The following is a 12,534-nucleotide window of genomic DNA, read 5'->3' as shown; positions in this document are numbered from 1 at the left end:
ATCTGCAGCTATCACAGACTGCAACCAACAGGAACCACGAAACATAACAACTAGTGTGACATTTCCTTTTCTCTGAAATGACGCTGTTACGAACTCAGTGTTGACAGAAGATAACAAACTCTGGGCTTGTCGGCAAGCTTCACCCACTAGCTTCGGTATGTTCCATGGATCTGGTTGCTCTTCCGGCCGTCACATGCACTGCAAACATCACAGCACGCGACGGCCCACCAGTTACGTCCCCAAAGATACAACACACACACACTGGGTCTCTTGTTGCCTGCAGCAGCAGCTGGTCTCCTAGCTTGTGTTAGATGGCCGCTGAGTGCCTCGCATTGTTCATAGACTGGCTCTGTTCGCTTGCCTGGATTACATTCTTTGCATCCAGAGGCTCTTCTAGCACAACCTGAAAACAAACAAACAAAAAAAAACGCTCCATCAGTACACAAAGCAAACAGTGCTCCACAGAGACCCTCGGGAGTGCCGTTTACCTCTGCGATGTCCTGGACCCACCGGGCAGAAACGGCTGGTTATGTCCTCATAGAGGGTGTGCGTAGAGTCATCAAACTGCCCACCTTCACCTACTGCTCACTCCGCACACAGCACGCCAGCGGGCACAAGTTGCATCCTCACACAGTGCAACACACCCGCAAGGCGTGCACGCACACACAGGGTCCCTTGTTGGCTGGAACAGCAGCTAGTCGCCTGGCCTGTGTTGGGTGGCCGGCATCCTCAAGTCGATGTTATTTGCCTGCTCATCAGGGCTAAACCCCAACAGTCCTACGGAGCAACCTGAAAAACAACAAAAGAACTCTCAATTAGTACACAAAGCAAACAGTGCTCCACAAACAATCTCGGAAGTGCGATTTACCTCTGCAAAGTTCTGGACCCACCGGGCAGAAAGTCCTGAACCCACCAGGCAGAAACGGCTGGTTGATTTCCTCGTTGAGGGTGTGCGTGGCGTCATCCATCTGCCCACCTTCACCTACTGCTCACTCCGCACGCCAGCGGGCACCAGTTGCGTCCTCACACAGCACAACACACCCGCAAGGCGTGCACGCAAGCACAGGGTCCCTTGTTGGCTGGAACAGCAGCTAGTCGCCTGGCCTGTGTTGGATGGCCGGCATCCTCAAGTCAATGTTCTTTGCCCGCTCGTCTGGGCTAAATACCAACAGTCCAACGGAGCAACCTGAAAAACAACAAAAGAACTCTCAATTAGCACACAAAGCAAACAGTGCTCCACAGACACCCTCGGAAGTGCGATTTACCTCTGCAAAGTCGTGGAACCACCGAGCAGAAACGGCCGGTTGATGTCCTCGTGGAGGGTGTACGTGGCGTCGTCCAACTGTCCACCTTCACGTAGTGCTCAGGCCACACAGAGCACACGAGCCTGCACCAGTTAGGTCCGCACACATTCCAAGGTGCGCTGTGTCCCCACAAGTCCCGACACAACCACAGGCCACACACACGCACGCACATTGGTCCATTGTCTGGGGGAGCAGGTGGTAACCTGGAGTTGTCATGTAGACCACCTTCACCTGCTTGTGTGGGCTAAATTCCATGAATACGGTGTCTTCTTTGGCACACAAACCTGAAAAACAAACAAAACAAACAAAGAAAATTCCATTAGTGCACAAAGCAAGAATTATTTCACTGAGACCCTTGGAAGCACCATTCCCCTCCGCGAAGGTCTGGATCCACCTAGGTGCGTGGGTGGTTGATTGCTGGCCGATGTAAAGTGGCTGCTGCATGCCTGGCATTGTCCAGCTTCACCCACTTGCTTGGGTTAAGGGATCCACTGGGTCTTCTGGTCATCCACACACTGGCCACTGCACACGACGATGCATCACTCACGCCCCCACAAGACACACCATACCCACCCCGGCACACTTGCACACTAGGTCGCTTGTAGTCTAGAGCAGCAGCTTGTCGCCTCTGCTGTGTCGGGGGCCGGCATCCTCAAGTCGATGTTCCTTGCCCGGTTGTCTGGGCTAAACCCCAACAGTCCAACAGAGCAACCTCAAAAACAACAAAAGAACTCTGAATTAGCACACAACGCAAGCAGTACTCCACAGACACCCTCGTTAGTGCGATTTACCTCTGCAAAGTCCTGGAACCACCGTGCAGAAAGGGCTGGTTGATGCCCTCGTGGAGGGTGTGCGTGGCATCATCCATCTGCCCAACTTCACCTGCTGCTCACTCCGCACCGAGCACGCCAGCGGGCACCAGTTGAGTCCTCACACAGCGCAACACACCCGCAAGGCGTGCCCGCACGCACAGGGTCCCTTGTTGGCTGGAACAGCAGCTAGCCGTCTGGCCTGGTTTGGGTGGCCGGCATCCCCAAGTCGATGTTCTTTGCACGCTCGTCTGGACTAAACCCCAACAGTCCAATGGAGCAACCTTAAAAACAACAAAAGAACTCTCAGTTAGCGCACAAAGCAAACAGTGCTCCACAGACACCCTCAGAAGCGCGATTTACCTCTGCAAAGTCCTGGACCCGCCGGGCAGAAAGGGCTGGTTGATGTCCTCTTGGAGGGTGTGCATGGAATCATCCATCTGCCCACCTTCACCTACTGCTCACTCCGCACGCCAGCGGGCACCAGTTGCGTCCTCACACAGCGCAACACACCCGCAAGGCGTGCACGCACGCACAGGGTCCCTTGTTGGCTGGGACAGCAGCTAGTCGCCTGGCCTGTGTTGGGTGGCCGGCATCCTCAAGTCGATGTTCTTTGCACGCTCGTCTGGACTAAACCCCAACAGTCCAACGGAGCAACCTGAAAAAACACAAAAGAACTCTCAATTAGCACACAAAGCAAACAGTGCTCCACAGACACCCTCGGAAGTGCGATTTACCTCTGCAAAGTCGTGGAACCACCGGACCGAAACGGCTGGTTGATGTCCTCGTGGAGGGTTTACGTGGTGTCGTCCAGCTGTCCACCTTCACGTAGGGCTCAGGCCACACAGAGCACACGAGCCTGCACCAGTTAGGTCCGCACACACCGCAAGGTGCGCTGTGTCCCCACAAGTCCCGACACAACCACAGGGCACACACGCACGCACATTGGTCCATTGTTGTCTCGGGGAGCAGGTGGTAACCTGGAGTTGTCATGTAGACCAGCTTCACCCGCTTGTGTGGGCTAAATTCCATGAATACGGTGTCTTCTTTGGCACACAAACCTGAAAAACAAACATAAAGAAACTTCCATTAGTGCACAAAGCAAGAATAATTTCACTGAGACCCTTGGAAGCACCAATCCCCTCCGCGAAGGTCTGGATCCACCTAGGTGTGTGGGTGGTTGATTGCTGGCCGATGTAAGGTGGCTGCTGCATGCCTGGCATTGTCCAGCTTCACCCACTTGCTTGGGTTAAGGGATCCACTGGGTCTTCTGGTCATCCACACACTGGCCACTGCACACGACGGTGCATCACTCACGCCCCCACAAGACACACCACACCCACCCCGGCACACTTGCATACTCGGTCGCTTGTTGGCTGGACCAGCAGCTTGTCACCTGGGCTGTGTTGGGTGGCCGGCATCCCCAAGTCGATGTTCTTTGCACGCTCGTCTGGACTAAACCCCAACAGTCCAATGGAGCAACCTTAAAAACAACAAAAGAACTCTCAGTTAGCGCACAAAGCAAACAGTGCTCCACAGACACCCTCAGAAGCGCGATTTACCTCTGCAAAGTCCTGGACCCGCCGGGCAGAAAGGGCTGGTTGATGTCCTCTTGGAGGGTGTGCATGGAATCGTCCATCTGCCCACCTTCACCTACTGCTCACTCCGCACGCCAGCGGGCACCAGTTGCGTCCTCACACAGCGCAACACACCCGCAAGGCGTGCACGCACGCACAGGGTCCCTTGTTGGCTGGAACAGCAGCTAGTCCCCTGGCCTGTGTTGGGTGGCCGGCATCCTCAAGTCGATGTTCTTTGCACGCTCGTCTGGACTAAACCCCAACAGTCCAACGGAGCAACCTGAAAAAACACAAAAGAACTCTCAATTAGCACACAAAGCAAACAGTGCTCCACAGACACCCTCGGAAGTGCGATTTACCTCTGCAAAGTCGTGGAACCACCGGACCGAAACGGCTGGTTGATGTCCTCGTGGAGGGTTTACGTGGTGTCGTCCAGCTGTCCACCTTCACGTAGTGCTCAGGCCACACAGAGCACACGAGCCTGCACCAGTTAGGTCTGCACACACCGCAAGGTGCGCTGTGTCCCCACAAGTCCCGACACAACCACAGGGCACACACGCACGCACATTGGTCCATTGTTGTCTCGGGGAGCAGGTGGTAACCTGGAGTTGTCATGTAGACCAGCTTCACCCGCTTGTGTGGGCTAAATTCCATGAATACGGTGTCTTCTTTGGCACACAAACCTGAAAAACAAACATAAAGAAACTTCCATTAGTGCACAAAGCAAGAATAATTTCACTGAGACCCTTGGAAGCACCAATCCCCTCCGCGAAGGTCTGGATCCACCTAGGTGTGTGGGTGGTTGATTGCTGGCCGATGTAAGGTGGCTGCTGCATGCCTGGCATTGTCCAGCTTCACCCACTTGCTTGGGTTAAGGGATCCACTGGGTCTTCTGGTCATCCACACACTGGCCACTGCACACGACGGTGCATCACTCACGCCCCCACAAGACACACCACACCCACCCCGGCACACTTGCACACTCGGTCGCTTGTTGGCTGGACCAGCAGCTTGTCACCTGGGCTGTGTTGGGTGGCCGGCATCCCCAAGTCGATGTTCTTTGCACGCTCGTCTGGACTAAACCCCAACAGTCCAATGGAGCAACCTTAAAAACAACAAAAGAACTCTCAGTTAGCGCACAAAGCAAACAGTGCTCCACAGACACCCTCAGAAGCGCGATTTACCTCTGCAAAGTCCTGGACCCGCCGGGCAGAAAGGGCTGGTTGATGTCCTCTTGGAGGGTGTGCATGGAATCGTCCATCTGCCCACCTTCACCTACTGCTCACTCCGCACGCCAGCGGGCACCAGTTGCGTCCTCACACAGCGCAACACACCCGCAAGGCGTGCACGCACGCACAGGGTCCCTTGTTGGCTGGAACAGCAGCTAGTCGCCTGGCCTGTGTTGGGTGGCCGGCATCCTCAAGTCGATGTTCTTTGCACGCTCGTCTGGACTAAACCCCAACAGTCCAACGGAGCAACCTGAAAAACAACAAAAGAACTCTCAATTAGCACACAAAGCAAACAGTGCTCCACAGACACCCTCGGAAGTGCGATTTACCTTTGCAAAGTCCTGGACCCGCCGGGCAGAAAGGGCTGGTTGATGTCCTCGTGGAGGGTGTGCGTGGAATCATCGATCTGCCCAAATTATCCTACTGTTCACTCCACACCCAGCACGCCAGCGGGCACCAGTTGAGTCCTCACACAGCGCAACACACCCGCAAGGCGTGCACGCACGCACAGGGTCCCTTGTTGGCTGGAACAGCAGCTAGTCGCCTGACCTGTGTTGGGTGGCCGGCATCCTCAAGTCGATGTTCTTTGCACGCTCGTCTGGACTAAACCCCAACAGTCCAACGGAGCAACCTGAAAAACAACAAAAGAACTATCAATTAGCACCCAAAGCAAACAGTGCTCCACAGACACCCTCGGAAGTGCGATTTACCTCTGCAAAGTCGTGGAACCACCGGGCAGAAACGGCTGGTTGATGTCCTCGTGGAGGGTGTACGTGGCGTCGTCCAGCTGTCCACCTTCACGTAGGGCTCAGGCCACACAGAGCACACGAGCCTGCACCAGTTAGGTCCGCACACACCGCAGATGCGCTGTGTCCCCAAAAGTCCCGACACAACCACATGGCACACACACGCACGCACATTGGTCCATTGTTGTCTGGGGGAGCAGGTGGTAGCCTGGAGTTGTCACGTAGACCAGCTTCACCCGCTTGTGTGGGCTAAATTCCATGAATACGGTGTCTTCTTTGGCACACAAACCTGAAAAACAAACAAGGAAACTTCCATTAGTGCACAATGCAAGAATTATTTCACCGAGACCCTTGGAAGCACCAATCCCCTCCACGAAGGTCTGGATCCACCTAGGTGCGTGGGTGGTTGATTGCTGGCCGATGTAAGGTGGCTGCTGCATGCCTGGCATTGTCCAGCTTCACCCACTTGCTTGGGTTAAGGGATCCACTGGGTCTTCTGGTCATCCACACACTGGCCACTGCACACGACGGTGCATCACTCACGCCCCCACAAGACACACCACACCCACCCCGGCACACTTGCACACTCGGTCGCTTGTTGGCTGGAGCAGCAGCTTGTCACCTGGGCTGTGTTGGGTGGCCGGCATCATCAAGTTGATGTTCCTTGCCCGGTCGTCTGGGCTAAACCCCAACAGTCCAACGGAGCAACCTGAAAAACAACAAAAGAACTCTGAATTAGCACACAACGCAAGCAGTACTCCACAGACACCCCCGTTAGTGCGATTTACCTCTGCAAAGTCCTGGACCCGGCGGGCAGAAAGGGCTAGCTGATGCCCTCGTGGAGGGTGTGCGTGGCATCATCCATCTGCCCACCTTCACCTGCTGCTCACTCCGCACCGAGCACGCCATCGGGCACCAGTTGAGTCCTCACACAGCGCAACACACCCGCAAGGCGTGCCCGCACGCACAGGGTCCCTTGTTGGCTGGAACAGCAGCTAGCCGCCTGGCCTGGTTTGGGTGGCCGGCATCCTCAAGTCGATGTTCTTTGCACGCTTGTCTGGACTAAACCCCAACAGTCCAACGGAGCAACCTGAAAAACAACAAAAGAACTCTCAATTAGCACACAAAGCAAACAGTGCTCCACAGACACCCTCGGAAGTGCGATTTACCTTTGCAAAGTCCTGGACCCGCCGGGCAGAAAGGGCTGGTTGATGTCCTCGTGGAGGGTGTGCGTGGAATCATCGATCTGCCCAAATTCACCTACTGTTCACTCCACACCCAGCACGCCAGCGGGCACCAGTTGAGTCCTCACACAGCGCAACACACCCGCAAGGCGTGCACGCACGCACAGGGTCCCTTGTTGGCTGGAACAGCAGCTAGTCGCCTGACCTGTGTTGGGTGGCCGGCATCCTCAAGTCGATGTTCTTTGCACGCTCGTCTGGACTAAACCCCAACAGTCCAACGGAGCAACCTGAAAAACAACAAAAGAGCTATCAATTAGCACACAAAGGAAACAGTGCTCCACAGACACCCTCGGAAGTGCGATTTACCTCTGCAAAGTCGTGGAACCACCGGGCAGAAACGGCTGGTTGATGTTCTCGTGGAGGGTGTACGTGGCGTCGTCCAGCTGTCCACCTTCACGTAGGGCTCAGGCCACACAGAGCACACGAGCCTGCACCAGTTAGGTCTGCACACACCGCAAGGTGCGCTGTGTCCCCACAAGTCCCGACACAACCACATGGCACACACACGCACGCACATAGGTCCATTGTTGTCTCGGGGAGCAGGTGGTAACCTGGAGTTGCCACGTAGACCAGCTTCACCCGCTTGTGTGGGCTAAATTCCATGAATACGGTGTCTTCTTTGGCACACAAACCTGAAAAACAAACATAAAGAAACTTCCATTAGTGCACAATGCAAGAATTATTTCACCGAGACCCTTGGAAGCACCAATCCCCTCCGCGAAGGTCTGGATCCATCTAGGTGCGTGGGTGGTTGATTGCTGGCCGATGTAAGGTGGCTGCTGCATGCCTGGCATTGTCCAGCTTCACCCACTTGCTTGGGTTAAGGGATCCACTGGGTCTTCTGGTCATCCACACACTGGCCACTGCACACGACGGTGCATCACTCACGCCCCCACAAGACACACCACACCCACCCCGGCACACTTGCACACTCGGTCGCTTGTTGGCTGGAGCAGCAGCTTGTCGCCTGGGCTGTGTCGGGTGGCCGGCATCCTCAAGTCGATGTTCCTTGCCCGGTCATCTGGGCTAAACCCCAACAGTCCAACGGAGCAACCTGAAAAACAACAAAAGAACTCTCAGTTAGCACACAAAGCAAACAGTGCTCCACAGACACCCTCGGAAGTGCGATTTACCTCTGCAAAGTCCTGGACCCGCCGGGCAGAATGGGCTGGTTGATGTCCTCGTGGAGGGTGTGCGTGGCATCATCCATCTGCCCACCTTCACCTACTGTTCACTCCGCACCCAGCACGCCAGCGGGCACCAGTTGAGTCATCACAAAGCGCAACACACCGGCAAGGCGTGCCCGCACGCACAGGGTCCCTTGTTGGCTGGAACAGCAGCTAGTCGCCTGGCCTGTGTTGGGTGGCCGGCATCCTCAAGTCGATGTTCTTTGCACGCTCGTCTGGACTAAACCCCAACAGTCCAACGGAGCAACCTGAAAAACAACAAAAGAACTATCAATTAGCACCCAAAGCAAACAGTGCTCCACAGACACCCTCGGAAGTGCGATTTACCTCTGCAAAGTCGTGGAACCACCGGGCAGAAACGGCTGGTTGATGTCCTCGTGGAAGGTGTACGTGGCGTCGTCCAGCTGTCCACCTTCACGTAGGGCTCAGGGTCCGCACACACCGCAAGGTGCGCTGTGTCCCCACAAGTCCCGACACAACCACATGGCACACACACGCACGCACATTGGTCCATTGTTGTCTGGGGGAGCAGGTGGTAGCCTGGAGTTGTCACGTAGACCAGCTTCACCCGCTTGTGTGGGCTAAATTCCATGAATACGGTGTCTTCTTTGGCACACAAACCTGAAAAACAAACATAAGGAAACTTCCATTAGTGCACAATGCAAGAATTATTTCACCGAGACCCTTGGAAGCACCAATCCCCTCCACGAAGGTCTGGATCCACCTAGGTGCGTGGGTGGTTGATTGCTGGCCGATGTAAGGTGGCTGCTGCATGCCTGGCATTGTCCAGCTTCACCCACTTGCTTGGGTTAAGGGATCCACTGGGTCTTCTGGTCATCCACACACTGGCCACTGCACACGACGGTGCATCACTCACGCCCCCACAAGACACACCACACCCACCCCGGCACACTTGCACACTCGGTCGCTTGTTGGCTGGACCAGCAGCTTGTCACCTGGGCTGTGTTGGGTGGCCGGCATCCCCAAGTCGATGTTCTTTGCACGCTCGTCTGGACTAAACCCCAACAGTCCAATGGAGCAACCTTAAAAACAACATAAGAACTCTCAGTTAGCGCACAAAGCAAACAGTGCTCCACAGACACCCTCAGAAGCGCGATTTACCTCTGCAAAGTCCTGGACCCGCCGGGCAGAAAGGGCTGGTTGATGTCCTCTTGGAGGGTGTGCATGGAATCGTCCATCTGCCCACCTTCACCTACTGCTCACTCCGCACGCCAGCGGGCACCAGTTGCGTCCTCACACAGCGCAACACACCCGCAAGGCGTGCACGCACGCACAGGGTCCCTTGTTGGCTGGAACAGCAGCTAGTCGCCTGGCCTGTGTTGGGTGGCCGGCATCCTCAAGTCGATGTTCTTTGCACGCTCGTCTGGACTAAACCCCAACAGTCCAACGGAGCAACCTGAAAAACAACAAAAGAACTCTCAATTAGCACACAAAGCAAACAGTGCTCCACAGACACCCTCGGAAGTGCGATTTACCTTTGCAAAGTCCTGGACCCGCCGGGCAGAAAGGGCTGGTTGATGTCCTCGTGGAGGGTGTGCGTGGAATCATCGATCTGCCCAAATTATCCTACTGTTCACTCCACACCCAGCACGCCAGCGGGCACCAGTTGAGTCCTCACACAGCGCAACACACCCGCAAGGCGTGCACGCACGCACAGGGTCCCTTGTTGGCTGGAACAGCAGCTAGTCGCCTGACCTGTGTTGGGTGGCCGGCATCCTCAAGTCGATGTTCTTTGCACGCTCGTCTGGACTAAACCCCAACAGTCCAACGGAGCAACCTGAAAAACAACAAAAGAACTATCAATTAGCACCCAAAGCAAACAGTGCTCCACAGACACCCTCGGAAGTGCGATTTACCTCTGCAAAGTCGTGGAACCACCGGGCAGAAACGGCTGGTTGATGTCCTCGTGGAGGGTGTACGTGGCGTCGTCCAGCTGTCCACCTTCACGTAGGGCTCAGACCACACAGAGCACACGAGCCTGCACCAGTTAGGTCCGCACACACCGCAAGGTGCGCTGTGTCCCCAAAAGTCCCGACACAACCACATGGCACACACACGCACGCACATTGGTCCATTGTTGTCTGGGGGAGCAGGTGGTAGCCTGGAGTTGTCACGTAGACCAGCTTCACCCGCTTGTGTGGGCTAAATTCCATGAATACGGTGTCTTCTTTGGCACACAAACCTGAAAAACAAACATAAGGAAACTTCCATTAGTGCACAATGCAAGAATTATTTCACCGAGACCCTTGGAAGCACCAATCCCCTCCACGAAGGTCTGGATCCACCTAGGTGCGTGGGTGGTTGATTGCTGGCCGATGTAAGGTGGCTGCTGCATGCCTGGCATTGTCCAGCTTCACCCACTTGCTTGGGTTAAGGGATCCACTGGGTCTTCTGGTCATCCACACACTGGCCACTGCACACGACGGTGCATCACTCACGCCCCCACAAGACACACCACACCCACCCCTGCACACTTGCACACTCGGTCGCTTGTTGGCTGGAGCAGCAGCTTGTCACCTGGGCTGTGTCGGGTGGCCGGCATCATCAAGTCGATGTTCCTTGCCCGGTCGCCTGGGCTAAACCCCAACAGTCCAACGGAGCAACCTGAAAAACAACAAAAGAACTCTGAATTAGCACACAACGCAAGCAGTACTCCACAGACACCCTCGTTAGTGCGATTTACCTCTGCAAAGTCCTGGACCCACCAGGCAGAAATGGCAGGTTGATGTCCTCGTGTAGGGAGTGCGTGGCATCATCCATCTGCCCACCTTCACCTACTCCTCACTCCGCACCCAGCACGCCAGCCGGCACCAGTTGAGTCCTCACACAGCGCAACACACCCGCAAGGCGTGCACGCACGCACAGGGTCCCTTGTTGGCTGGAACAGCAGCTCTTTGCCTGGCCTGTATTGGATGGCCGGCATCCTCAAGTCGATGTTCTTTGCACGCTCGTTTGGACTAAACCCCAACAGTCCAACGGAGCAACCTGAAAAACAACAAAAGAAGTCTGAATTAGCACACAACGCAAGCAGTACTCCACAGACACCCTCGTTAGTGCGATTTACCTCTGCAAAGTCCTGGACCCACCAGGCAGAAATGGCAGGTTGATGTCCTCGTGTAGGGAGTGCGTGGCATCATCCATCTGCCCACCTTCACCTACTCCTCACTCCGCACCCAGCACGCCAGCCGGCACCAGTTGAGTCCTCACACAGCGCAACACCCGCAAGGCGTGCACGCACGCACAGGGTCCCTTGTTGGCTGGAACAGCAGCTCTTTGCCTGGCCTGTATTGGATGGCCGGCATCCTCAAGTCGATGTTCTTTGCACGCTCGTTTGGACTAAACCCCAACAGTCCAACGGAGCAACCTGAAAAACAACAAAAGAACTCTGAATTAGCACACAACGCAAGCAGTACTCCACAGACACCCTCGTTAGTGCGATTTACCTCTGCAAAGTCCTGGAACCACCGTGCAGAAAGGGCTAGCTGATGCCCTCGTGGAGGGTGTGCGTGGCAGCATCCATCTGCCCACCTTCACCTGCTGCTCACTCCGCACCGAGCACGCCATCGCGCACCAGTTGAGTCCTCACACAGCGCAACACACCCGCAAGGCGTGCCCGCACGCACAGGGTCCCTTGTTGGCTGGAACAGCAGCTGGCCGCCTGGCCTGGTTTGGGTGGCCGGCATCCTCAAGTCGATGTTCTTTGCACGCTCGTGTGGACTAAACCCCAACAGTCCAACGGAGCAACCTGAAAATCAACAAAAGAACTCTCAATTAGCACACAAAGCAAACAGTGCTCCACAGACACCCTCGGAAGTGCGATTTACCTCTGCAAAGTCCTGGACCCGCCGGGCAGAAAGGGCTGGTTGATGTCCTCGTGGAGGGTGTGCGTGGCATCATCCATCTGCCCACCTTCACCTACTGTTCACTTCGCACCCAGCATGCCAGCGGGCACCAGTTGAGTCCTCACACAGCGCAACACACCCGCAAGGCGTGCACGCACGCACAGGGTCCCTTGTTGGCTGGAACAGCAGCTAGTTGCCTGGCCTGTGTTGGATGGCCGGCATCCTCAAGTCGATGTTCTTTGCACGCTCGTCTGGACTAAACCCCAACAGTCCAACAGAGCAACCTGAAAAACAACAAAAGAACTATCAATTAGCACACAAAGGAAACAGTGCTCCACAGACACCCTCGGAAGTGCGATTTACCTCTGCAAAGTCCTGGACCCGCCGGGCAGAAAGGGCTGGTTGATGTCCTCGTGGAGGGTGTGCGTGGCATCATCCATCTGCCCACCTTCACCTACTGTTCACTTCGCACCCAGCATGCCAGCGGGCACCAGTTGAGTCCTCACACAGTGCAACACACCCGCAAGGCGTGCACGCACGCACAGGGTCCCTTGTTGGCTGGAACAGCAGCTAGT

The sequence above is a fragment of the Haemaphysalis longicornis genome, unplaced genomic scaffold (assembly GCF_048455015.1).
Source record: "Haemaphysalis longicornis isolate Haplotype H1 unplaced genomic scaffold, Haemaphysalis longicornis Haplotype H1 scaffold_9, whole genome shotgun sequence".
In the NCBI taxonomy this organism is placed as follows: domain Eukaryota; kingdom Metazoa; phylum Arthropoda; class Arachnida; order Ixodida; family Ixodidae; genus Haemaphysalis; species Haemaphysalis longicornis.
The sequence above is the reverse complement of the archived record's forward strand: the minus strand, read 5'-3'. Positions refer to the sequence as shown.